General features: G+C 47.6%; 1 long non-coding RNA gene across 1 annotated transcript in view; it reads right to left on the bottom strand.

The window, feature by feature from the left end:
• LOC116988458 overlaps positions 1-10,968 on the bottom strand; it is a 111,039-nt gene extending 100,071 nt beyond the window's left edge. The window contains exon 1 of the long non-coding RNA XR_004415952.1: positions 10,506-10,968. This is a non-coding gene — a long non-coding RNA (uncharacterized LOC116988458). The remainder of the gene's footprint in view (positions 1-10,505) is intronic.
• Between the last annotated feature and the right edge of the window lie 15,669 nt (positions 10,969-26,637).

Raw genomic sequence — 26,637 nt, 5'->3', positions numbered from 1 at the left:
TCATCCTTAGTTTTGTGCATATCTTTCATTTCTTTGTTCTGTATCTCTCCATATATTTCTCCTTTCCCTTTCCTCTGAAGAAGGGTCTCAATAGAAAATGGACAATAGACAATAGGTGCAGGAGTAGGCCATTTGGTCCTTCGAGCCAACACCGCCATTCAATGTGATCATGTCTGATCATCCACAATCAGTACCCCGTTCCTGCCGTCCCCCGTATCCCTTGACTCCACTATCTTTAAGAGCTCTATCTAACTCTCTCTTTAAAGCATCCAGAGAATTGGCCTCCAATGCCTTCTGAGGCTGAGAATTCCACAGACTCACAACTCTCTGGGTGAAAAAGTCCTTTCTCATCTCCGTTCTAAATGGTCAACTCCTTATTCTTAAACTGTGGCCCCTGGTTCTGGATTCGGGAACATGTTTCCTGCCTCTAGTGTGTGCAATCCCTTAATAATCTTACATGTTTCAATAAAATACCCTCTCATTCATCTAAATTCCAGTGTGTACAAGCCCTGCCGCTCCATTCTATCAACATATGACAGTTCCGTCATCCCGGGAATTAACCTTGTGAACCTACGCTGCACTCCCTCAATAGCAAGAATGTCCTTCCTCAAATTTGGTGACCAAAACTGCACAAAATACTCCAGGTGTGGTCTCACTAGGGCCCTGTACAACTGCAGAAGGACCTCTTTGCTCCTATACTCAACTCCTCTTGTTATGAAGAGCAAGACCCAAAATGTCACCCATCCCTTCTCTCCCGCCTGTCCCGTTGAGTTACTCCAGCTTTTTGTGTCTATCTTTGGTGTCGACCAGCATCTGCAGTCCCTTCCTACACAGTATTGTGGGCAAATCAGGGGTTGTGTTAGTGTGCGGGGATCGCTGGTCGGTGCGGACTCGTTGGTCCGAAGGGCCTGATTCTGCTCTGTATCTCTAAACTAAACTAAATCAAATGCCTGTGCTTTAATATCTATACAGTACAGGAATAAGCAATAGTTACTATTTGTATAGGTCAGTCTATTCAATAAGCAATAGTTACTATTTGTACAGGTCAGTCTATACAGTCTGGAGGGGGCGCCATCTTGGGGCACGGCTGCCTGGCCAGCAGCTGTCCATCTTTTTCACTCTTTTCCTTAATTTTTAGTGAGTTTTGTGTTTTGTTTTTAGGAGGTTAGACTTTTTTATGTGGGGGGGGGGGGAAGGGGGAAACTACTTTCTAGGTCCCTACCTGGTCGGAGAGGCAGCTTTTCTCCGGGCTGCACCGTCGACCCGTCCTCGCGGCCTACCAGCGGGCTTGGAGCGGCGTTTTCCTGTGGGACCACCCAGCACCTTCGGCTTCGGTGGCGGCACAGCGCTGGAGCGCTACCGCGGAGCGGAGCGGGCGATGCCTTGCCTGGGTCGCCGCGCTGGAGCTCCGGTGAGCTGAGACCGCCGAGAATAACATCGCGGAGCTGCGGGTCTGTGGAGCGGGCAGCTGCGGGCGGCGGCGCTGTCTTTAACATCGAGAGCCTGGGATCTCTCGATGAGATCGCCAGTGGTGGAGCTCCAACCGTCGCGGCCTTGTCAGCTTCGGAAGCCGCGGTCTCCGGTAAGGAACCGGCCGTTCCAGGTGTCCCAGGCCGCTGTGAGGACTCTCCCGACGCCGGAGCAACAGCACCCAGCGAGAACGGTCTGGAACATCGGGCCTCCGCAGAGGCTACTGTGGAGGCCTCAATAGGCCCGATTATGGGTGAGCTGGGGTTGGGGACTGGACTTTGTGCCTTCCCTCATAATGGAAACCATTGTGGGGGGATGTTTTTATGTTAAAGATTCTTATTGTTCCGTTTCCAAGATGGCTGCCGGTAGGGAGAGTGAACGCTGGCGTGATTAGCTGCCGCTGCTCTCTCTTTGAATTGTGTATTGTTGATGTCTTTACTATTCATTGTGATCATGGCTGATCATCCACAAATCAGTAACCCGCTCCTGCCTTCTCCCCATATCCCTTGATTCCGCTAACCCCTAAAGCTCTATCTAACTCTCTTTTAAATTAATTTAGTGTATGTGTAGGACAATGTTAATGTGCGGGGATTACTGGTCGGTGCGGACACGGTGGGCCGATGGGCCTGTTTCCGCGCTGTATCTCCAAATAACACTGAATTTAGGTGAAGACAAATCGTCTCCCTGATTATCCGCAATTCTCTGCACTGGACGGCTGTGATCTCTTGAGGACCAGCCGGAGAAATTGAATTTTTTATGGACCTTGAAACAGAAACCAAAGGAAGATCTCGTGGAAGTTTGTAGAAAATGACATCTGTTGAGCACCTTTCTGGACCCCGCATGTTGAAAATTGCTTTCCAGCCAATGAAATATTGTTGGAAGCGTAATCTCCTGAGCGAGGGTTTGCTCATGGAAAGTTTGAAACTTGATCACAGAGCAATTATTAGTCATGTACTCAGTATCAAGGAAAATTTGACAAGGGGAGAATGAATTCACTGGAAGCATATGCTCGATTGTAAACACAAGTGCATTAGAGAACAATAGCAATGTTGATTCAGGGGAAGCCAGGGAAAGAAGACTCCTGCAATTGCTCCCGTATAAAACAGTTACAAAACCCTAAAGACATATTTTACTTTGAAAGTCGCAGGCATTGTCAAAAGTCGCAGTCAAGGGCGGTCGTGGTGGCGCAGCGGTAGAGATGCTGCCTTCAAATGCTTGCAGCGCCGGAGACCCGGGTTCGATCCCGACAACGGGTGCTGTCTGTACGCAGTTTGTACGTTCTCCCCGTGGCCTGCGTGGGTTTTCACCAAGATCTTCGGTTTCCTCCCACACTCCAAAGACGTACAGGTTTGTAGGTTCATTGGCTTAGTGTAAGTGTAAATTGTCCCTAGTGTGTGTCGGATAGTGTTATGGGCCTGTCCCACTTAGGCGACTCTTTAGGCGACTGCCAGGGATTAGTTTTAATGGAATTCACCCACGACACCTGGCGTCAAACTACAACAGCAAACATTGTCGTCACTGTCGCCGAAAATTTTTCAACATGCTGAAAATGTTCCTGCAGTCACCCAAAAAATCGCCCAAGTTGGACAGGCCCATTAGTGTGCGGGGATCGCTGGGCCGTGCGGGTTCGGTAGGCTGAAGGGCCTGCTTCCGCGCTGTATGTCTAAACTAAACTAAACTAAACAGTAGCAAAAATATAATTGTAACTGTGGCACAACTGACCAGTTGCAACGATCATTTATTTTGTAATACAATAGCCAGTTTGTATGAACCAAATGCCACAGCTAACAAACTCTATCAGTAGTGTTCCTCGAGGAGACCAGTGACTGGAACACCAGGGAATAAATTATCTGGCCTTCTTTGAAATAGTGTAACAGTACTCTGGTTTAGTTTAGTTTAGTTTAGAGATACAATGTGGAAACAGGCCCTTCGGCCCACCGAGTCCGCGCCGGTCAGCGATCTCCGCGTACTAACACTATCCTACACACACTAGGGACAATTTACATTTATACCAAGCCAATTAACCTACAAACCTGTACGTCTTTGGAGTGTGGGAGGAAACCGAAGAACTCTGGGAAAACCCACGCAGGTCACGGGGGAGAACGTACAAACTCCGTACAGATAGCACCCGTAGTCAGGATCGAACCCGGGTCTCTGGCGCTGTAAGACAGCAACTCTACCGCTGCGCCACCGTGCCGCCCAAGTTTAGTTGAAATGTGGCTTAGACGTTAACAGCCGAACAAAAATACTTTTTTGGAACTTATTGTGTACCATTCACTCTCATCAACAGAAGACACACAGGTCCTGTTTTAATAGACAATGCTGGGTGTAAACCACTCCAAACTTGCTTTAACATTTTATGCACATTTGCAAACAGTTTATGGACTCCATATGGGGGTTAATATCTTAAACTGGACCAAAAGAGGAAAAAAAACATTGTCTGGGATGTATGGCATAATAGAAGGTTCTGTTTTTCGTGAAGTTATTTAAACTATGAACTAAGATAAACAAAGATAAGGTAACTTTGCAGATAATGTACAGAGATGACTGTGATCGATCCCCAAAGTCAGTCGTGAATCAGGCTGCCTGAAGATCACAGTAGATCATGATTCCATGAAGGGCTGAATGGTCGACAGTTTAGATCAGTTTAGAAGTACAGCGCGGAAACAGGCCCTTCAGCCCACCGAGTCCGCACCAGCCAGCGATCCCCGAATAACTAACACTGTCCTACACACACGAGGGACAATTTTTACATTTACCAAGCCAGTTAACCTACAAACCTGCACGTCTTTGGAGGGTGGGAGGAAACTGAAGATCTCAGGGAAATCCCACGCAGGTCACGGGGAGAACATGCAAACTGCGTACAGATAGCACCCGTAGTCAGGTTCGAACCCGGGTCCCTGGCACTGTGAGGCAGCAACTCTACTGCTGCTGCTGCCCTTCTGGCCCGTAAATGTCTCGGATACTATCGTTCAATAACTGTGACCTAAGGAATAGGTTTAACCATTTAACGCGGCACCCTGGTGCAACAGTAGAGTTGCTGCCTTACGGAGCCAGAGACCCTGATTCGATCCTGACCACGGGTGCTGTCTGTATGGAGTTTGCATGTTCTCCCTATCTCCAGGTGCTCCGGTTTACTCCCACATTCCAGGTTTGTAGGTTAATTAGCGTCAGTAAATTGTCACTAGTGTGCAGGATAGAACAAGTGTAGGGGGAGTCATTGGGTGGTACAGACTCGTGGGCCGAAGGGCCTGTTTCCAAGCTGTATCTCTAAAACTATAATTTATATTCAATTCACCAAGACACGGTCGTACAATTGATGCAGTGAGAGGGTGGCCCACGCCCATGTCATAGCACAGTAGGTATAATAAATATAGATAGCATATTAAATATAAATACTGAAAATAAATCAGCTCAATAACCACCTAACACGCTTACAACCGTGACCCGCAATATCAATTCTTAATTCCTGTCTCTGAGTAGGTTGGAGGCTTAGGACATATTTTACAATTTTAAGATAATCTTGTAAAATATTTAAGTTGTTGCTTCAACATTTTTCCTATGTGGGGCTTGTTTTTCAAGCACACCACCTGATACATTTACTGATCTCCCTCTCCCTTCCCCTCTCCCCTTCTCCCCATCTCTTTCCCCATCTTTCTCTTCCTCCCCCTCTCCAACCTCTCTCCCCATCTCTCTCTCCCTCACTCTCTCTCCTCTTCCTCCCGCCCTCCCTCTCCACCTCTCCGTCCCTCCACCTCCCCCTCTCCCTCTCCCTCTCTATTTTTTTTCCTTTCCAAGGACTTTATTCAGCAAAATGCATAATACAGCGTGCCAAAAGTACATTCAGCGGTGACAATACATCAAGCAGTCATTATAGTACAATGGTGCAGCCATTATTTACAATGCTCTCGACCCCACGCGGTGACCAGCGTTCACGGAAAGCCTCCAGAGTCCCCGTGGACACCGCGTGTTCCCTCTCCAGGGACACTCGAGCATGGACGTAGGCCCGGAAGAGGGGCAGGCTGCCGACTCTGGTGTGACCATCGACCGCCCGCTGCCTAGAACCGCCAATGGCCATCTTGGCCACCAGGAGCCCACCCCCGCCCCCCCCCCCCTCCCTCCCCCTCCCAAAATAGTGCTTGGCCTTTTGCTGGCCCAAAGCCACCACCAAATGCTTGACCAATATACTGAGCTGGTCTTTGATGATTACACAGTGTTCAGCTTCACCCACAATGTCACAGATAATCAAGCAACCCACGCCTGCAGCAATACGATCTGGATAACATCCAGTCTTGCACTGATAAGCAGGGGGGGGAGAGGAGAGAGGAGAGAGAGAGAGAGAGAGAGGGAGAGAGAGAGGGAGAGGGAGAGGGAGAGGGAGAGGGAGAGGGAGAGGGAGAGGGAGAGGGAGAGGGAGAGGGAGAGGGAGAGGGAGAGGGAGAGGGAGAGGGAGAGGGAGAGGGAGAGGGAGAGGGAGAAACGGAGCATGTATCCATCACCGAGTCATTCAGTGACATTACCAACACAGATGTTGAGATTAATGACAATCAGACACTAAACTGATTCAGTCAAATGATGATCCTTTTAAAATAAACTAGACTAAGTGGAACCCGTTGGCTCCCAGTCACACAGGAGGCCTGGTCCCACAACGCAACCCGTTCCCCCAACGCAATATTCCACCACTCACCCATAGCCCGTAACTGCGCAGACGCGGCTCATTTCCCCTCATCCCCGAGCACTCCCTCCCCCTCCTCTTCATGTGTGGGAGGGGAGGAGGGGTGTGTGTGGCTGGGGAGGTATAGGAGGGGGGAACAAGGGTGGTGTGGGGGGTGTACGGGGGCGGGGGTATGTGTGTGGGCGGGGGGGGGGGTGTGTGTATGGGGGGGTTGTGGGGTGCGGGCGGAGGGGCAGTGGCGACAATTTGAGCTGTCGTAAACGTAGGTTGTCGCCGGTGCTGACCGGTGAATTCCATTGGCCTAGTCACTGGCAGTCGCCTCGAGAATGGCCTAAGTGGGATAGGGCCCGGCAGCAACTCTACCGCTGGGCCAGCCTGCCGCTCCGATTCTGTGCTGTACAAAATAATTATACGTTTTCTGGAAATAAAATCATTTCTTCTGGAACCAGGAGAAAAATGGAAAGATTGCGCAGGCTATAAACACAAAGTAAAAAAACAGGATGCTCAACTACTGAGCATTTGAAAAGACCTTTGCGATCGCTGGCATTCAAAGACTTTGCGCTTTCCGTGTTTTGTAGCAAAAGACAGATCAGAGCAATTTTATCCCTGGAACTGAACTGTCCCAGTCCGAGTGTGTAGTCAAATAATGACCTCAGACTGGATTACCCAACACCATGTGTTGTGGATGTCACTTGTGACATTTCTGGGACTGTTGGTAGCAAGTCCAGTCTCTCCTTTCATGCCTTGTAAATCAAAAGGGCCACGACATGATACATTAACATCTCTCTATCTCTCTCTATCTCTCTGGGTCTGGTGTGTATTTGCAGCGGTTTCTGGTTTCACAGTTGAAGTATTCCTTTGGCTTAATCCAGGGGTTAAAGGCATGTGAAACACAGCATATTATGGTGCTTAGTGTGGAATGGAGATGGGGTCTCCTCTAATACATTCTGCATATGTTAATACTTCCTTGCTTCTCAAGTTCAAGATGAGTGAGTGCTATCATTGATATATTAGCAATGCTTAAGGGGTGTCCAAAGAGGGCATTGGTTTAAGGTGAAAGGGAGGAGGTTTAAAGGGGATCTGTGATAGTTTCATTTAGGGCAGATGTTATCTGGAATGAGCTGCCAGAGGAGGTGGTGGAGGCAGGAGCAGTAACAACATGTAAGTGGCATCACAACAGGTATTTGAATTGGGCAAGGAATAAAGGGCTACAAAATTAATTCTGACAAGTGGGGTTAGTATAGATAGATATGATAGCCAGCTTAGCAGGTGGTGCAGCGGTAGAGTTGCTGCCTTACAGCGCTTGCAGCGCCGGAGACCCGGGCTGGATCCCGACCATGGGTGCTGTTTGCACGGAGTTTGTACGTTCTCCCCGTGACCTGCGTGGGTTTTTTCCGAGCTTTGGTTTCCTCCCACACCCCAAAAACGTACAGGATTGCAGGTTGATTGGCTTGGTATGCGTGTAAATTGCCCCCAGTGTGTGTAGGATAGTGTTAATGTGCAGGGATCGCTGGTCGGCACGGAGTCAGTGGGCCAAAGGGCTTGTTTCCGCGCTGTACCCCTAAACTAAACTAGGTGCGATGGGCCGAAGGGACTATTTCCAAAATTTACTCTATGGCTCTGAACGAACCTTTTCATCATAGGTTGTATTGCTGGAGAGGATAGTGTATGTGAACATAGGTTTGTGAAATATGATTAATTTTAGGTATCGTTGAAATTGTATTCCCTCCTCCTCCCCCCCCCTCACCCCAAATGGTGCTGAGGTCAACTGCCTAAGGAATTCAGACATGCCTTTCCTGTTCTGAGTGGCTGAGAGTGTCACAGGATAGCACAGAGAATGAGGGAGCCATTGGAGGAGCCAGCAGAGTAATTGAAAAAGATTCAATGAATCGAGAAAAAGGGAGACACGAAGGAAAAGTAACGTGTAGGAAGGAACTGCAGATGCTGGTTTAAAGTGAAGATAGACACAAAATGCTGGAGTAACTCAGCAGGTCAGGCAGCATCTCCGGAGAAAAGGGAAAGGTGACGTTTCAGGGGTCAATAGATAACAGATAATAGGTGCAGGAGTAGGCCATTCGGCCCTTCGAGCCAGCACCGCCATTCAATGTGATCATGGCTGATCATCCACCATCAGTACCCCGTTCCTGCCTTCTCCCCACATCCCCTGACTCCGCTATCTTTAAGAGCCCTGTAAACAGGAGACAAACACACTATGTGATCCAAAGCCATCTTTAATCAGCACAGAGACTTTAACAGTATAAAGGATGGTTACTTGTCAGAGCATCCTGACTGCTGCTCGAACAGAGCAGTGCCGGAAGCAAGTGTTAGTATAAACGTTACAGTACGGGGTTAGTGATGCTAACTTATATATGATTATATGGTTATATACATGCATAACCAATCTACAAGCCCTATCTAGCTCTCTCTTGAAAGTATCCAGAGAACCGTCCTCCACCGCCCTCTGAGGCAGAGAATTCCACAGACTCTCTGGGTGAAAAAGTGATTCCTCATCTCCGTTCTACATGGCTTACCCCTTATTCTTAAACTGTGGCCCCTGGTTCTGGACTCCCCCAACATCGGGACCATGTTTCCTGCCTCCAGCGTGTCCGAACCCTTAATAATCTTATATGCTTCGATAAAATACCCTCTCATCCTTCTAAATTCCAGAATATGCAAGCCCAGCCACTCTCCCAGCATATGACAGTCCCGCCATCGCGGGAATTAACCTTATGAACCTACGTTGCATTCCCTCAATAGCAAAAATGTCCTTCCTCAAATTTGGAAGACCAAAACTGCACACAATACACCAGGTGTGGTCTCACTAGGGCCCTGTACAACTGCAGAAGGACCTCTGTGCTCCTATACTCGACTCCTCTTGATATAAAGGCCAACATGCCATTCGCTTTCTTCATTGCCTGCTGTACCTGCATGCTTACTTTCATTGACTGATGTAAAAGGACCCCCAGATCCCGTTGTACTTCCCTTTTTCCCAACCTGATGCCACTTAGATAATAATCTGCCTTCCTGTTTTTGCTACCAAAGTGGATAACCTCACATTGATCCACATTAAACTGCATCTGCCGTGCATCTGCCCACTCACCCAACCTGTCCAAGCCACTCTGCATTCTCATAGCATCCTCCTCACAGTTTACACTGCCACCCAGGTTTGTCTCATCTTCAAATTTGCTAATTAGTCGAGACCCTTCTTCAGTAATCATGGATGTTAAAATACCATCTTCAACCAAGGTCCATCTTATTCTCCGACAACTAGTTCAGTGGAAGCAGTAACTGAAGACTCAGTTTAGTTTATTGTCACGTGTAGAGGTACAGTTACAAACGTTTGTTGCTTTCTAACCATTCATCAGAAAGACAATACATGATTACAATCGATCCATTTACAGTGTACAATAGACAATAGACAATAGACAATAGGTGTAGTAGGCCATTCGGCCCTTCGAGCCAGCACCGAAATTCAATGTGATCATGGCTGATCATCCACAATCAGTTCCTACCTTCTCCCCATATCCCCTGACTCCGCTATTTTAAGAGCCCTATCTAGCTCTCTCTTGAAAGCATCCAAAGAACCTGCCTCCACAACCCTCTGAGGCAGAGAATTCCTGATACATGATAAGAGAATAATGTTTAGTGCAAGGTAAAGCCAGCAAAGTCCGATCAAAGATAGTCCAAGGGTCGCCAGTGAGGTAGATAGTAGTTCAGGACTGCTCTCTGGTTGTGGTAGGATGATTCAGTTGCCTGATAACAGCTGGGAAGAAACTGTCCCTGAATCTGGAGGTGTGCGTTTTCACACTTCTATACCTTTAGCCCGATGGGAGAGGGGAGAAGAGGGAGTGGCCAGGGTGCGACTAGTCCTTGATTATCCTGCTGGCCTTGCCGAGGCAGCGTGAGGTGTAAATGCGGTCAGTGGAAGGGAGGTTGGTTTGAGTGACAGTCTGGGCTGCGTCTACAACTGTTCTGCAGTTTCTTACATTAACACATGCAGGTCACAGACACACCGACAGTAAGCATTTCCTTACCATGGAGCCTCATGGCTGCAATTAGCAGCAGCGCTTGTCACACGTACTGAAGCATCGATCATCGTTGCATTAACAAATCATGAAAGCTGTGGCACAACATAGCCTGATGTGACGATTATTTAGAGTGGAAGCAGAGCTGGGCACAAAACCTGTTTACCGCTTCTGCCTCCTTACAAGACCAGCCCACCCAGTCGAGCTGTCAAATATCCCAGGCATCTGAGAGCTTCACTGCTATTTAAACCCTCGTGATGATGTACCTACATAGTCGTTAAGCATACGTGAGCGAAATTAGGAGAAGCGCAAAAACGCTGCAGCAAAAAGCTTACCCCACGAGAAATTAGGAGCGGTGGTTGTCTCCTTCCACGGCCAGGGGGCCAGCAGCAGTTGGAGAACGTCTCCCCATCACTATCTGTTGCGCTTCGTACAAATCCCGAGGCTGCGTCGGACAGAAATCGATACTCTCGAGCCGAGGATTGACTGAACGCTCCAGCCTTTCAGCCAGGGAAGGATTCGCCAGTCAGGTCCAAGTGCTGGGGAAGGTGACTCAAGGGCGAGTTAGAGTCGTCGCATTAAGGAGCTTCTTTGGAGCCTGCTGGAAAGTACAGTAACAGAAAAAACCTCAATGTAAGCAGTCCCTTAACTCACGATTACACTTTGAGAGTGCAGTCCCCTTCATCCAATGATGTCCAAGCCAACATTCTAAGTAATGGTGGAAAATTCCAGAGCTCTAAGATAACATACCCCTGTGTTCTCAAGTAAATCAAAGGCATGTGTGGAATTTAAGGCCAGATTCAGCGCAAGGAAGGATACCCATCGACAGTGTAACATATGTGCAGCTTAACGGCATAGCCTGCAGAGTTGGCTTTCAGACCAATATGACACAGAGCATGGTGCTGGATACAGTTATTCTTGATGTGATGCCATGCCATGGACAGCACTTGCCTATTATTATTACTAACCTCAGTGATAAGTAGTATCATAGTTATTCCCTCATCGTGTACCTGTATCTATACATTCGATTGTAATCATGTATTGTCTTTCCGCAGACTGGTTAGCACGCAACAACAGCTTTCCACTGTACACTGACAGTCACATGACAATAAACTAAACTAAACTAAACAAGTCCACTTATTCAGAATTAACACAAACATTGGCTCGGACAGATTCTGAATTAGTATATTTCTGACTTTTTTCTCAACATTTAGCGAAAAAAGCTCCAGTCTCTAGTTAATGTTTTTATAATCTGTGTTGGCATCTCAGTTACAGTCTGTCTGAAGTCCGCCTCCAACAAAGCATCATTTGATTTTCCTCTTTGCAGAAACGGATAGCTTGCTGTTTTTGTACTGAATGCATCCAGAACAGTTTGAACTTATTAGCACTCCAGACACGCTGCACATGGTGAATTATTGCAGGCGGGACCCGCACCTGCAGCTGTTTTTTTTTTTGCAAGATGTGCCGACTACGTTTTAAAGACCTGGCACTAAAATAACACCGCGATTTAAAAAAAAAATAAAATAAAATAACGGGCCTGAAAGGCCAAAAAATCTCGAAACAATCCTTGCTCGACAATCAGAGGGGTTCAATTTGGCATTGGAAACTGGAGCTTATTCGATTCAGGCTCGGAGATAGGGTGTTAGACTTTAGTCCCTAGAGGAGAAAATGCTCGTCACTGCAATTATCCACAGCATGGCTTTGAGACACCAGCTACAAAACGCAGGAAGTAAACACAAAGGGAAGAGGCAATGAGTTCAAAGACAACTTTCCAGATGTTTTTCTTTCAAAAGGAAGCAACATAACAACAGAAAGCAATCTGAAGCAGATGTGGAAGCTGTTTAATTTTTCATTTCACAACATTCACTAGCATGCAGAATGCAGCCATTAAGTGTGGTTCCCACAAGTCTCGGCTGGTAACTGCCCAGCCCACACATCCACCCCAATAATACTGCTTCAATTATTGAACTGCAGATGCTGGTTAAAACCAAAGATAGACACAAAAAGCTGGAGTAACTCAGTGGGACAGGCAGCATCTTTGGAGAGACGGAATGGGTGACGCTTCCGTTTGAAGGGTCGAGACCCGAAACGCCACCCATTCCTTCTCTCCAGAGATTCTGCCTGTCCCGCTGAGTTACTCCAGCTTTTTGTGTCTATCTTCTGCTTCAATTGTTGTTTCCTGATTGTGGTTAGGAGACAAGGAAAGGAGAAATCTGTTCGGACTCTCACTCTCAGTTACTGTGGCTCTAGGTTTGACAATGAGTATTATAGACACAAAATACTGGAGTAACTCAGCGGGACAGGCAGCATCTCTGGAGAGAAGGAACAGGTGACGTTTTGGGAAAAGACCCTTCTTCAGACCCTTCTTCAGACAGCGTCAGGAAGAAGAAGGGTCTCGACCAAAAACGCCATCCATTCCTTCTCTCCAGAGATGCAGCCTGTCCCGCTGAGTTACTCCAGCATTTTCTGTCTATCTTCTGTCTAAACCACCATCTGCAGTTCTTTCCTACACATTGGACAGACAAATGGAACAAGCTTCGATGAAGCATTTTCGTCATCATGGTGGATTGGCCGGAGAGGGGGGTCTGAAGAAGGGTCTCGACCTGAAACATTTACCAATTCCTTTTCTCCAGAAATGCCGTCAGTCCCGCTGAGTTACTCCAGCATTCTATGTCTATAATTGACCCAAAGGGCCTGTTTCCAAGTGTAGGAAGGAACTGCAGGTGCTGGTTTACACCGAAGATAGACACAAAATTCTGGAGTAACTCAGCGGGTCAGGCAGCATCTCTGGAGAGAAGGAATGCAGTTTGCATGCTCCATGAATCTTTGCTCTGTGACTGTGAATCTCTCTCCTGTTTTCCTTGCACCTACTCCAGGATTCTGAATGACTCGAAGACAGACACAAACAACTGGAGTAACTCAGCGGGACAGGCAACATCTCTGGAGAGAAGGAATGGGTGAAGAAGGGTCTTGACCCGAAAGGTCACCCATTCCTTCTCTCCAGAGATGCTGCCTGTCCCGCTGAGTTACTCCAGCTTCTTGTGTCTATCTTCGGTTTAAACCAGCATCTGCAGTTCCTTCTTACCCATTTGAATGACTTGGCCATGAAATACACATCTGTAAAACTATTTCTGTCCACAGACTAGCACTTTCATAACATTTTCCATCAATCATTCAATTATTCTCAACATCATGGTTAATCAAAACGGAACCCCTGGACTGCTTACATTTTAAGGATAATAATATAGAATTGTTGGGAATTCGTAATCCAAAAAAAAGTCAAAAAAGCAAAATCAGCTTAAATGTCAATCCTGATCCTGACGCTGGTATTCAGAGGATTGTGATGCTATTTTACAAAGTTACAGTTTAGTTTATTGTCAGGTGCACCAAGGTACAGTGAAAGGCTTTCACTCCTGGAAGGTAGGACAGGGGGAAGGAACGGGTGTCAAGGGTTATGGGGAGAAGGCAGGAAAATTGGATTAGGAGACAGAAATCAGCCATGGCGGAATGGACTCGATGGGTCGAATGGCCTAATTCTACTGCGATCACTTGTGAACGTGAACTTAGATGTGAATAAAAGCTTTTGAGAAGAATTATTTCCTCAAAGCGAATTCACTTTTTTTCTGTTGTAACAACTTAAAGAAGTATTCTCTGGCATTTAATGATACCTTTGCTATGTTGCTGATTCAGTAGACCTATTGGGCAGTTCTTGTCCAAATTTGACTTCTGTGGACAGTTTTGTGTGGGCCATTTTCTACACTGTCGGGTTAAGGACTGTGTTGTAACTGTACTGGAATAGTTTGGCTGGAGATACAGCTAGTTCTAGAGAGAGGCATTAATACTACAGTTGTGGCATTCATAAGGTCACAAGTGATAGGACCAGAATTAGGCCATTTGGCTCATCAAGTCTACTCCACCATTCAATCATGACTGACCTATCCCTTTCTGAACCCCATTCCCCTGCCTTCTCCCACTAACCCCTGACACCCGTACTAATCAAGAATCTAGTTATCTCTGCCTTAAATATATCCATTGACGGCCTCCCCAGCCATCTATGGCAATGAATTCCACAGATTCACCAACCTCTGACTAAAGAAATCCCTCCTCATCTCCTTGCTAAAGGAACATCCTTTAATTCTGAGACTATAACCTCTGGTCCTGGACTCTCCCACTAGTGGAAACATCCTCTCCACATCTACTCTATCCAGGCCTTCTTTGATCCGATAGTCTTTTCTTTATCCAATGCTCTCAGTTATATTTTTGACTAGACTAAGTGGGACACATTGGGTCCCAGTCACACGGGAGGCCTGGGGTGGGGGGACGGGTGTGTGGGCAGGGGGGGTTGTGGGTTGGAGGTGGGGGTAAGGGGGGTTGTGGGGGAGGGGGGAGGGGGGTGGGCGGGGGAGGGGTGTGTGGGCGGGGGGAGGGGTTTGTACGGGAGTGGGAGCAGCGAGCGGTGTGGAGCCAGAGAGGGGGGGGTGGGGAGGTGGGGGGAGAGGGTGTGGCGGGGGGAGGTGGGGGGGAGGGGGTGTGGAGGAGGGGGGGAGGTGGAGGGGAGGTGGGGGTAGGGGTTGTGGAGGTGGGGGGGATGGGGGTGTGGCAGGGGGAAGGTGTGGGCGGGGGGAGGTGTGGGAAGAGAGCTCGGAGAAAAGACGGGGGTTGTGGGGGAGTTTCATGGGGGAGGGGGGCAGGAGCCAGCAAGGGTGACCAGAGGGGAAGGGGCTGGAGGACTCACAGCGGGCTATATGGACTTACAGCGGGCGCTGGTCGCTGCACGTTCTCCTTCGCTGGGATCAGAGTCTCCGTTTTCTGTTTGACGACATCTCCGACTCGGCGCCGGGCTGGGCCGCATCCGGTCCCTCCAAAAATTGTGTGTGGTTGGAGACCTCCGCCTGTCCCTCAGCTCAGTAAAGACACAATGGCGCAGGAAGAGGCGGACCATCCCGCGGAGTGACAGGGGAAAAGACCAATCCACGCAGCTCTGGCTGGCAGGAGAGTAGATCGATCTGCGCACGCGCAATCTTTAAACCTCGCTAACTTTTACATTAGACAACCGATCGGAACGAAACTTGGTGCAATCGCAGCAGAGGAGAACGGTGAGTAAGCTGCCGAAAAATTGTAGCAGTAACGTGTACCGTTTCTGCGCAAATAGAATGACCGCACAAACCGGAAGATGACAAGATCAGAATTTTAGTTATGTATAGATAGATGACATGGGAGAGAACTGAATTAGCAGTCTCAAGAAGGGTCTCGACCCGAAAAGTCACCCATTCCTTCTCTCCAGAGATGCTGCCTGTCCCGCTGAGTTACTCCAGCTTTTTGTGTCTATGTACTGAATTAGCTGAAGTCTGACTGCGGTGTTGGTGGTGATATCTGATGGACGTCGTGTTGAAAAGCTTTCTCGACTCTTCTGGGCTGAATACAGCGGTGAGTGCTCTGGCCTTTTCTTTAGCACCAAGACGCATGGCCTTACCATTGCTGAAGAAAAGGCAGGTGAGTGGAGAGCTTGGATCAACGCCAACAGGGAATCACGGAAACATGGCGGAGTGCGTTGCGGGTGGACAACTTCGGGTCTGAAGGAGAGTTTCTGCCCGAAATGCAACACCTCACATTTCTCTGCATTAAATTCCATAAACCCATTCCTCAGCCCACTTGGCCAATCGATCAAGATCCTGCTGTAATTGTTCGCAACCATCTTCACTGCCTGCAAAACCACCCACTTCTTCTGAGTGTCGCTCAAAGCAGGCGGGAAGTTAGTGGGTTGGCTGCACGCAGGGACTGGGCTGTTGCAAGGGTCAGTGACTTTTCCTCACATGTGTATGAAGGAACTGCAGCTGTTGGTTTGAACTGAAGATAGACACAAAAATGCCGGAGTAACACAGCGGGACAGGCAGCATCTCTGGAGAGAAGGAATGGGTGACGCTTCGGGTCTGAAGAAGGGTCTCGAGCCGAAATGTCACCCATTCCTTCTCACCAGAGATGCTGCCTGTCCCGCTGAGTTACTCCGGCGCTTTGTGTCCATCTCCGGGATACAGATGTTTTAGGTATGACAGGTGGGTTGCTAAACAGGAGGAGGTATTGTACTGCTGACCAAGGAGGGCATCGCAGCAGTACTTAGAGGGAATATCCTACAGGGATCAGAGGGTAAGATTTAAGGAAGAAGTGGTGGGGAGGGTGGGGGAGGGGGGGGGGGAGTTCACTGATGGGGTTATGCTGTAGGCCTTACAATAGTCAGCAGAAATTAGAAGATCAGATATGTTCGCAGTTGACAGAAGCATGCAAACGCAACAGGGTAGTATTCATAGCGGTATAGGACTTTTAACTTTTCCAGCATTGACTAAGATTGCCTGCAAGGAACATAGATGGGAATTCATTTAGAAAATGGATTCCAGAGGGTTTTCTGAAGCAGTTCTGAAGTTTCTGAACCATTGATCAGCCAGAGTATTGAGTATAGAAGTTGGGAGGTCACGAGGCAGTTGTAGCAGACGTTGGTGAGGCCACATTTAGAGTATTGTGTTCAGTTCTGGACACCGTGTTATAGGAAATATATTGTCAAGCTGGAAAGAGCACAGAGAAGATTTACAAAGATGTTGCCTGGACTAGAGAGTCTGAGTATAGGGAGAGGTTGAACAGGCTGGTTCTCTATTCCTTGGAGCGCAGGAGGAAAAGGGGCGATCTCATAGAGGTGTATAAGATCATGAGAGGAATAGATCGGGTAGATGCACAGTCTCTTGCCCAGAGTAGGGGAATCGAGTAACAGAGGACATAGGTTTAGGGTGAAAGGGGAAAAGATTTAATAGGAATCTGAGGGGTATCATTTTCACACAAAGGGTGGTGGGTGTATGGAACAAGCTGCCAGAGGAGGTAGTTGAGGCTGGGACTATTGCAACATCCAAGAAACAGTTAGTCAGGTACATGGATAGGACATGTTTGAAGGGATGTGTACCAAACGCGGGCAGGTGGGACTGATGTTGCTGGGACATGTTTGCCGGTATGGACAATTTGGGCTGAAGGGCCTGTTTCCATGCTGTATCACTCTATGACTCTCTGACTCTATGACTCTATCGACAGTAGAAGAGAGTCCTACAAGTGAGGTTGGTGTGCTTGTTCATTCAGTTTAGAGATACACAATCTATGCTGGAAGTGACCTATGCTGGTAGTGTTGTACAGAGCCCTAGTGAGACCACACCTGGAGTATTGTGTGCAGTTTTGGTCCCCTAATTTGAGGAAGGACATTCGTGCTATTGAGGGAGTGCAGCATAGGTTTACAAGGTTAATTCCCGGGAAGGCAGGACTGTCATATGATGAGAGAATGGAGCGGCTGGGCTTGTACACTCTGGAGTTTAGAAGGATGAGAGGGTATCTCATTGAAACATATAAGATTGTTAAGGGCTTGGACACGCTAGAGGCAGGAAACATGTTCCCGATGTTGGGGGAGTCCAGAACCAGGGGCCACAGTTTAAGAATAAGGAGTAAGCCATTTAGAACGGAGATGAGGAAACACTTTTTCTCACAGAGAGTGGTGCGTCTGTGGAATTCTCTGCCTCAGAGGGCGGTGGAGGCCGGTTCGCTGGATGCTTTCAAGAGAGAGCTAGATAGGGCTCATAAAAATAGCGGAGTCAGGGCACATGGGGAGAAGGCAGGAACGGGGTACTGATTGGGGATGATCAGCCATGATCACATTGAATGGCAGTGCTGGCTCGAAGGGCAAAATGGCCTACTCCTGCACCTATTGTCTATTGTCTATTGTCTATTGTCTATTGGACGGTGGTGCAGCACCACAGACTCGTTCGGTCCTGACAGCGGGTATTTGTCTGTGCGGAGTTTGTACGTTCTGCCCGTTACCTGCGTGGGTTTTCCCTGGGAGCTTCGGTTTCCTCCCACATTGCAAAAACGTGCAGGTTTTATATGATAACAGGCTTGGTAAAATTGTAAATTGTCCCTAGTGTGTGTAGGATAGTGTTAATGTGCCGGGATCGCTGGTCGGCGTGGACTTGGTGGCCGAAGGGCCTGTGTTTGCGCTGTAGCTCTAAACTGAAACTAAATTAAACCTCTCTCACAGTAAAAAGCAACGGCCAAGGCAAATGTTTAGAAAGTGATATTACTTTCAGCCTTATCTGTTGCAGGATGCTTATTTCTATTGAGTGTTACATACTTCTGGCTGTATGATATCATTGGGCATTTCATATCTCAAAGTATGTGGGACTGTTGTTCTCTCTGATGGCCAATTTTCTTATTGTTAACTTTTGGAAAAGACTGTTTCCTCTTTTGATACCGCACTTGGAAAACAGTCCATAGATGCAAACAGCGGGAGAAACTCAGCGGGACAGGCAGCATCTCTGGAGAGAAGGAATGGGTGACGTTTCGGGCCGAGACCCTTCTTCATAACGTCACCCATTCATTCTCTCCAGAGATGCCGCCTGACCTGCTGAGTTACTCCAGCATGTTGCATCTATCTTCAGTTTAAACCAGCTTCTGCAGTTCTTTCCTACACGTGAATAATAGAAACTTGGCATGATTCTAACTAATAGTCAGGCTGAGGAAGTTTAATCTGGGGGTCAGCTGGAGGCCATGTTAACTGGGAATCAATGGGCTACCACTAGCGTACATGCAGGCAGGCCATTTGAAGCAAGGTAGCAGTTGTTAAATGAGCTAGGACAGGGTGAATGTTAAGTATCACACATCCATGAGAGCAAAAGTCTTCATGTGGTCGAAGATGTCTTTGGCAGGGAGCTTAGTTGATTTATTCAGGAGGGGGGAGGCTTTAGGTTTGTGACTGAATGGTCTATTCTCAGAGCTGGTCGTAATGTTTAGAGGGATATGGGCCAAACGCGGGCAGGTGGGACTAGAGTAGCTGGGACATGTTGGCCGGTGTGGGCTAGTTGGGCCGAAGGGCCTGTTTCCACGCTGTATCACTCTATAAGGGATAGGAATGGAAGGTAGTTGAGAATAAAGTTGCTGTGTTTCATTAATAAAGTGGTTTGCACAAATAGGAATAAAATAATGACTATTGCGTTAATATTTCAGACTAGCTTTTCATCCTTGTCCTTCCCAAAAGACGTGTCGATAAGTGAAACCAAAACAAGCACAAGAACAGAAATAAGTTGGTATGGATAGGTTCAATGATGATTCCAAGTGTCAAGTGGAGATTTCTGTTTTAATGTAGACATTTTAATGTCTGAAGTTAACAGCATGTCATTTATATTTTCAGTTTCATAAATGTGCCGTCTTGGATTAAAATTATTTGGCAAGGTGCTTTTGCAGGGAGCTTTGAGTTCTCAGTAGATTTAATCAGGAGGGGAGAGGCTTTAGGTTTGAGTCTCTACTCAGAGCTAGTCGAAATGTAGCTCCGTAGCCTCAGGAAGATTTTTGGCGCTGCCCCATGCCCAGAGCATTGTTCGGCATAAACAATTGCTGTGCCACAGATCAGCTCACAGAGTTGGGCATTAGGCTTGTTCATAAAGGTGGACACGAAATGCTGGAGAAACTCAGCCGGACGGGCAGCATCTCTGGAGAGCAGAGACGGGTGACGTTCGAAGAAGGGCTGGACTAGAAACTTCGCCCATTCCAGAGATGCCGCCCGTCCCGCTGAGTTACTCCATGGATTGTCACCTTGTCGTGGTGGAGAAGCTTGTGTGGACCTGAGATCCTGAGAGCGATGCCGTCTGGAGTTATGCTCCTGGTAGGGTCACCCATGGCGGTAAGGTCGAGGGGGAGGTCTCTGACAAAGAGCAATCCAACCAAGACCTCAACGGTGGAACAGGCGGAGGACGATGGCTGACTTTAGTGGAGCGTCACAACGGCTGGGAAGGCGGATGAAGGCTGCAGCAGAAAAGGGTCTCCAGTCGTCTTGGACTCCATGCCACTGGATCCTGACCCAGATCTGTCAAGGACCATGTGGTGGCTGTCTGTGCACCAGTCTCCCCACGTTAAACAAAGTCACGCACAGGCGTCCCCCAACCCTGGAGACACCCATGGTCAGCACGAAGTTCCGGGACCGCTGGGCTCCGCAGGGTGTTGAATGTATCCTCAATAAGGATTGCAACATAGTTGTATAGTAGGTTATTATGGATATATGTTTGTATTGTATTATGGTGGTGGGTTCCGGCTTGTTTTATTGTAGTGTAAATATTATTTTTTAATAATTGAATACATTTTTTGATTTAAAAAAAAGAAAAAAAATGGACAGCCACGACCGAAGGGAGCCTAAGAGGGAGGAACTGCAGATGCTGGTTTACACCGAAGATAGACACAAAATGCTGGAGTCACTCAGCGGGGCGGGCAGCATCTCTGGGGAGAAGGAGTGGCTTCTCTCCAGAGATGCAGCCTGTCCCGCTGAGTTACGAGTTTGGATGATCAGCCATGATCATATTGAATGGCGGTGCAGGCTCGAAGGGCCGAATGGCCTACTCCTGCACCTAATTTCTATGTTTCTATGTTTCTATGAGAGGGGAAGGAATATGGTGATGCTGATGCTTCAAAGCAAGGAGTATTGAGGAGAAAACAGATGAACGGAGAGCCTGGATTGATGCTTGAGACGATGATGTTGTTGCCATTGTGGATACGTGGACGCAGGAGGAATATGGTGGGCTGCACAACCTTCCAGGGTTTCAATGTCTCACAGGTGATTAAGATGAAGGTGCATTAAGGAGTATCCAATCTTGTTTGCAGCAGCATGGCAGGCATGCAGCCTCAAACAGTACACAAAAATATAAATACTGCATAAAATACAATTAAGAGAAAAAATACTTCAAAAAACAAGATGGTGCAAAACACGTATAGAAATAACAAGTTGTTCTGAAGGCAAGAGGTGGACAGTCAAGTCCTATTGTTGGGGTAGGATTAGGGTGGTGTGGGTTGGTTGAAGTACCTTATAAGTGTGGGAAAGTCAGACACAAAATGCCAGAGTAACTCAGCGGGACAGGCAGCATCTCTGGAGAGAAGGAATGGGTGATGTTATGGGTCGAGATCCTTGTTCAGACCCGAAACGTCACCCATTCCATCTCTTCAGGGATGCTGCCTGTCCCGCTGAGTTGCTCCAGCATTTTGTGTCTAACTGCGGTTTAAACCATCATCTGCAGTTCCTTCCTACACATGTGTAGGAAAGTCACTGGCCCTTGCAACAGGCCAGTCCCTGCGTGCAGCCATCCCACTAACTTGCTGCCTGCTTTGAGCCAGGTGGGCTGAGGAATGGTTGATGGAACGTGCTGCAGAGAAATGTGAGGTGTTGTATTTTGGGAAGTCTAACATGGGCAGGACCTACACAGTGAATGGTGGGCCTCTGGGGAGTGTTGTAGAACAAAGCGATCTAGGGGAGGATAGGACAGGTTTAGAGGGATATGGGCCAAACGCAGGTAGGTGGGACTAGAGTAGCTGGGACATGTTGGCCAGTGTGGGCTAGTTGGGCCGAAGGGCCTGTTTTCACGCTGTATCACTATAAGATAGGAATGGAAGGTAGTTGAGAATAAAGTTGCTGTGTTTCATTAATAAAGTGGTTTGCACTAATAGGAATAAAATAATGACTATTGCGTTAATGTTTCAGACTAGCTTTTCATCCTTATCCTTCTCAGAAAACGTGTCGGTAAGTGAAATCAAAGCAAGCACAAGAACAGAAATAAGTTGGTATGGATAGGTTCAGTGATGATTCCAAGTGGCAAGTGGAGATTTCTATTTTAATGTAGACATTTTGAAGTTAACAGCATGTCATTTATATTTTCAGTTTCATAAATTTGTATCTTGGATTAAAATGATTTGGCAAGGAACTGACTTGTATGTCATGTTGGATCCAAGTTAATCTGCATGCTGTTTTAGCAGGAGCATGAAGTCAGCTTTAAACCTTCATACACCAGCCGGCATGGCTGTTTAAAAAAAATTTAGATAGAGCGTGGAAGCAGGCCCTTCAGCCCCACTGGATCCGCACCGACCAGCGATTCCCACACATTAACACTAATCTACACACGCTAGGGACAATTTACATTTATACCTGTACATTTACATCTTTACATCTTTGGAGTAAACCGAAGATCTTGGAGAAAACCCACGCGGGTCACGGGGAGAACGTACAAACTCCGTACCTCACAGACAGCGCCCGTAGTCGGGATGGAACCCGGGTCTCTGGCGCTGCAAACGCTGTAAGGCAGCAACTCTACCGCTGCGCCACCGTGTCACCCCGACAACACCAGCTGATGTTCAGAAGAGAAGTTCAAACCATACTGGACATGCTGCCTTAAGGGGCTGTCCCACTGTACGAGCTAATTCAAGAGCTCTCCCGAGTTTAAAAAAAAATCAAACTCGTGGTAAGCACGCAGAATGTACGTTGCGGGTACATCGGAGCTCGGGGACGTCTCTTAGCAGCTCGTAACGCTAACGGCAGGTACTCGGGAAACGCGGTAAGCTCGGGAAGACTCGTGAAGATTTTTCAACATGTTGAAAAATGTCCACGAGAGCCCCGAGTAACTACGAGCGGCCATTACCGTAAATCTCCAAGTTCGAATCAGGGGAAACTCGGAAGAACTCTTGAATTAGCTCGTACAGTGGGACAGCCCCCATTAAGCTGCTCGGAGAGTGAGCCAAGATTAAGCACTTATTAGGGCTGACAACATTCACAATGATCACTCCCTGACCCTTTGCGAATAATAGAGATACTGCAGTCAGACAGTCACGTCAAAGTCCCACAGCCAAGCACAGTGCAAGAGAGTTCTGTCTCAAGATCGATTGTGCAGTCGGTGGGGGAGCGGCTGAGATCTACCACCCATCTAATTTAAAAATGTTGGTGGTCATGGAAGAACGCCAACACTGTACAAATAGGAGAAATTGTAACAAATGTACGACAAGGGCAAAGTGGGAAGCTCTAACAGACAGGGTGTAACCACGCTCTTGCTGGTTTGGGCTGCGAGCCAAGGAATCCTCGGGCGACGGTCAAGAGTCATCATTTAGGAGAGCGTCGAAGAGTTTAATACATGGATGCATCAAAATAAGAAGCCACAATCAGTGATGGACCTCTCCAAACCATCTCTGAATTGTGGAAATGGAATGCCAGTATCTTCTTCAATCTTGAGGTGTGGCAGACTAGCCTTCACCTCACATAGAAGCCTGCAGCGTGGAAACAGGCACATCGGCCCAACCTGCACACGCCGACCAACATGCCCCATCTACACTAGTCCCTTGCTGCGGGTCCCCGAACACGGACCACCCCAAGGAGTCAAACAACCCTCTCTATCTTTTCTCTCTCCCAACGAGACAGAGAGGAGACGAACCAGCATCTAACCCTCCCCTCTTCCTCTCTCTCTCCCTTTCTCTCTCTCTCTCCCTCTCCCTCCCTCTCCCTCTCTCCCTCTCGCTCTCCCCCTCTCCCTCTCTCTCCCTCTCCCTCCCCCGCTCCCTCCCCCCTCTCAATTCAATTCAATTCAATTTCAATTTCAATTTCAATTTTAAAACTTTATTGGCATGATAAAAAAACATTGTTATATTGCCAAAGTATAAAACATGACATACATGTTTAAAATGCATAAGTATAAATACAAGTATACAGTGCATGGATAGATATGTCCCTGTACATAAACTTGCAATAGGCCTATAGCCCTTTATTGATTGCTACACGTTCTTGCAGCTGTAAGCAGTACAACACAATAGCAAGTTTAGCAATTCAATATTAATTTCTTAGTGTTAGTTAATGTCAATTAGTGTGTGCGTACATATGTGCATGTTGGTCATTCACCGCCTCTCAGGTTATGGCATGCTGCTACGTATTGTGCACCAAGATGTGCCGTATTTCCTTCGCCAAGGATTATTCTTAGTTTTGATGTATCATCTAGTTCTTTAAAGTCAGGGGTTGCCACACTGAGTTTGTCAAAGTATGCTTTCCTTGTTTTGTAAAATTTTTTGCATTTTAGGAGGAAGTGCACCTCTGTTTCAACCTCATCTGTCAAACAGTGGCCGCATATTCTGTTTTCTCTTGGTTGCCAGAATCTCTTCTGTCTTCCTTTTTCAACTGCCAAATAGTGGTCACTTAACCTGTATTTGGTGAGGGTCTGTCTCTGCTTATGTCTCTAACAGTTGAGAGATAGTCTGCCAATTTATAATCTCTTTTTAGGGCACGGTAACATTCTAATCTGCTTTGGCTTTTGGTTTCTTTATCCCAATGTTCCAAATACGTTTCTTTACATTGTTTGATAATTTGGTTCACTCTAACTGGTGATTGGGGGTCAGTATTGATCTGAGGCCGGTCAGGGTTTAGCTGAATAGGGGTAGTTAGTCTCAGTACCAACTGACACAGGGAACGCTTTTCTGGGTTCCCCTCTTGTGTTTGAAGGGCTTTAAACTGGAGGGTATCTGGGGGGCTAGATTTAAGGTGATTCCAAAAATTTAGTGCTCTTTTCTGGATTTCTGGATTGCCTCTCTCTCTCCCTCTCTCTCCCCCCTCTCTCACCCTCTCCCGCTCTCTCTCCCTCTCTCTCTCCCTCTCCCTCCCCCTCTTCCTCCCCCATCTCTCTCCCCCCTCTCTCTCTCTCCCTCTACCTCTCCATCTCTCTCCACCTCTCTCTCATTCCCCCTCTCTCTCACCCTCTCTCCCCCTCTCTCTATATATATAGATCAGTGAGTTAGTTTGCTAATGCAGTGAGGAATGCTGTCAGTAGATATAGAGGGGGAGATGCGATCAGCTGCAGAAATGGGCAGAGAAATGGCAGATGGGGTTTAACCCCAGCAGGTATGAGGCGTTGCACACTGGGAGGTTGAATGTAAGGAGAGAGTTACAGTTAATGGCAAAACCTTTAGAGTCCAGAGACGGTTTACAAGAATGATCCCAGAAATGAGTAGGTTAACCTATGATGAGCGTTGATGAGGGGGGATATTGAAACATACAGAATAGCCAAAGACTTGGATAGAGTGGATATGGAGAGGATGTGTCCACTAGTTGGAGAGTCTAGGACTAGAGGCCATAGCCTCAGAATTAAAGGATGTTCTTTTAGGAAGGAGATGAAGAGAAATTTCTTTAGTCAGAGGGTGGTGAATCTGTCGAATTATTTGCCACAGATTCACCGCAAAGGCAGTGGAGGCCAAGTCAGTGGATATTTTTAAGGCAGAGATAGATTCTGGATTAGTATAGGTGTCAGAGGTTATGGGGAGAAGGCAGGAGAATGGGGTTAGGAGGGAGAGATAGATCAGCCATGATTGAATGGCAGAGTAGACTTGATGGGCCGAAATGCTGGAGTAACTCAGTGGAATAGGCAGCATCTCTGGAGAGAAGGAATGGGTGACCTTTCGGGTCGAGACCCTTCTTCAGACTAGTTAGGAAAAAGGGAAACAAAATATATAGGCGATGATGGAGAGAGATAAAGAACAATGAATGAAAGATATGCAAAAAAGTAACGATGATGAAGGAAACAGGCCATTGTTAGCTGCTTGTAAGGTGAAATTTAGAAGTTGGTGCGACTTTTGTAGGGGAGAGAGGGAGAGGGAATGCCGGGGTTACTTGAAGTTAGAGAAATCAATTTTCATACCACTGGGTTGTAAGCTGCCCAAGCAAAATATGAGATGCTGTTCCTCCAATTTGCGTTTAGCCTCATTCTGACAATGGAGGCCTAGGAAAGAAAGGTCAGTGTGGAAATGGGAAGGGAAATTAAAGTGTTTAGCAACCAGGAGATCAGGTAGGTCCAGGCGGACTGAGCGAAGGTGTTCAGCAAAACGATCGCCCAGTCTACGTTTGGTCTCGCCGATGTATAAGAGTCCACACCTTGAACAGTAGATCCAGTACAGTAGAATAGAATAGAATAGAATGGCTTTTATTGTCATTCAAACAGCTTGGTTTGAACAAAATTGCATTTCTACAGTTTTAACATTACAAAAAAAACCAAGACCCACACTTAACAGTTTACACAAACGTCCATCACAGTGAATCTCCAACACCTCCTCACTGTGATGGAAGGTAAAAGTCTTATCTCTTCCCTTTGTTCTTCTCCCGTGGTCCAGCAGTCCAAATGCAATGTCGAGGCGAACTGGGGCTCCCGATGTTAAAGCCCCTGTCGGGCGATGGTAAGTCCCACGGCCATTTAAGCCGCGCCAGGCGATATTAGGCCCCGCTCCGAGTTCCTTAAACCCCGCGATTCCGACGGGAGAAGTTGCCGTTGCGGGAGCTCCGAAAAGCGGTCTCCCACCAGGGACCTGCGAGCTCCCGATGTTCCTGTCCACCGGGCTGGCGGCCGGAGCCTCCGAAGTTCCAAAGTCGGGTCGCAGCCGCGCGCCATCACAGTTCTCCCCGCACCGAAGTCGGCCAGCTCCGCGATGGCGAGTCCGCAGGCTCTGCGACTGGAGCCCTCAGGTCGGTTCCGGCTGGAGGCCGCCGCCGGCTCCACGATGTTAGGCTCAACGACATCGGAGACCCGACAAGGAAAAGTCGGGTCCCCATCCAGGGAAGAGATTAAACGGTTTCCCCCACCCTCTCCCCCCCCACATATACACAACTAAAAC

Source organism: Amblyraja radiata, chromosome 2 (assembly GCF_010909765.2).
Source record: "Amblyraja radiata isolate CabotCenter1 chromosome 2, sAmbRad1.1.pri, whole genome shotgun sequence".
In the NCBI taxonomy this organism is placed as follows: Eukaryota; Metazoa; Chordata; class Chondrichthyes; order Rajiformes; family Rajidae; genus Amblyraja; species Amblyraja radiata.
This window is presented reverse-complemented; position numbering and strand designations above follow the sequence as displayed.